The sequence below is a fragment of the Triticum dicoccoides genome, chromosome 2A (genome assembly GCF_002162155.2).
Source record: "Triticum dicoccoides isolate Atlit2015 ecotype Zavitan chromosome 2A, WEW_v2.0, whole genome shotgun sequence".
Lineage (NCBI taxonomy): Eukaryota > Viridiplantae > Streptophyta > Magnoliopsida > Poales > Poaceae > Triticum > Triticum dicoccoides.
The window spans coordinates 712892268-712894223 of record NC_041382.1 but is presented as its reverse complement, the minus strand read 5'-3'; positions in this window follow the sequence as shown (position 1 = coordinate 712894223).

Here is a 1956-nt window from a genome sequence, read left to right as displayed (position 1 = left end):
AGATTGCTCAGTTCGTGAATGAGTGTGATGTCTGCAAAAGAGTGAAGGCAGAACACCAAAGGCCAGCTGGTCTCCTCCAACCTGTTGCCATTCCAGAATGGAAGTTTGACCACATTGAAATGGACTTCGTGACTGGGTTTCCAAAGTCCAAGCGTGGCAATGATGCTATATTCGTTGTCATCGACAAACTCACCAAAGTGGCTCACTTTCTGCCTATCAAAGAGTCGATCACTGCAGCTCAATTGGCAGAACTCTATACCTCTCGGATTGTCTCTCTGCACGGTATTCCACAGGTGATCTCTTTAGACCGTGGCAGCATATTTACCTCCAAGTTTTGGGATTCTTTTCAGAAGGCCATGGCCACCAACATCCGCTTCAGCACAGCTTTCCATCCTCAAACTAGCGGTCAAGTCGAGCGTGTCAATCAGATTCTTGAAGATATGCTCAGGGCTTGTGTGATCTCCTTCAGCATGAAGTGGGAGGATTGTCTTCCTTATGCTGAATTCTCCTACAACAACAGTTTTCAAGCAAGTTCGGGCAAGGCCCCATTTGAAATTCTGTATGGCAGGAAGTGCCGTACCCCTCTCAACTGGTCCGAAACCTATGAACGTCAGCTTTTGGGTAATGACTTAATCACAGAGGCAGAGGAAATGTGCAAAGTCATTCGAGATAACCTCAAAGCAGCCCAATCCCGTCAGAAGAGCTACTATGATAGCAAGCACCGTGATTTGGCTTTCGAGATCGGAGATCATGTTTACCTCCGCGTCTCTCCAATGAAAGGTACTCATCGCTTCGGTATCAAAGGGAAGCTTGCCCCCAGATACGTGGGACCTTTCAAGATTGTCAGCAAGAGAGGCGATATCACCTATCAACTCGAGCTTCCTTCAAACTTTGCAAATGTTCATGATGTGTTCCATGTCTCTCAGCTCCGAAAGTGCTTCAAGACTCCTGACCGCACCATCAACTTCGAGGACATTGAGCTCCAAGAAGATCTCTCCTATCGTGAGTACCCCGTGGCTATTCTTGAAGAGACCGAACGCAAGACTCGCAACAAGTCAATCAAATTCCTCAAAGTCAAGTGGTCACACCATTCCGACCGTGAAGCTACCTGGGAACGCGAGGATCACCTCCGTTCTGAGTACCCGGCGTTCTTTCAGTCCTAGATCTCGGGACGAGATCCTTTCGTAGTGGTGGAGTGTTGTAACACCCCGGGTATGACTTTCCCAATATGTTTTCCAACTCTTGCCGTTTCCGGCCTTAAGTTATTTTATTTTCTTGGGTTCGGGTTTTTGTCTCTGTGTGTTGTTATCGTTGTCATGCATCTCATATCATGTCATCATGTGCATTGCATTTGCATATGTGTTTATCTCATGCATTCGAGCTTTTTCCCCGTTGTCCGTTTTGCATTCCGGCGCTTCGTTCTCCTCCGCTGGTCATTTTCACCTTTCTTTCATGTGTGGGGATTAAACATTTCCGGATTGGACCGAGACTTGCCAAGCGGCCTTGGTTTACTACCGGTAGACCGCCTGTCAAGTTTCGTATCATTTGGACTTCGTTTGATACTCCAACGGTTAACCGAGGGACCGTAAAGGCCTCGTGTGTGTTGCAGCCCAACACCCCTCCAATTTGGCCCAAACCCCTCTCCATCATCTAGAGCGTTCGATCATGATCGTGTGGCCAAAAACCGCACCTCATTTGGACTCTCCTAGCTCCCTCTATGCCTATTTAAAGACACCCCTGAATTTCTCCTTCCCCTTCCTCCCGAACCCTAGATCCACTTCGTCCGCCGCCGCCAGACATTTTCGCCACCGACGGACGTGTCCGTCTCCACCCCTCCGCCATGTGTCTCCATGCCATTGGTCCGCGCCGCCGCGCCCACATCGCCGTCCTGCCCGCGCGCCGGCCCGCCGGGGCCCAGGCGGGGCCCTCCCGGCCCGCGCGCCTCGCGCCCGGCTG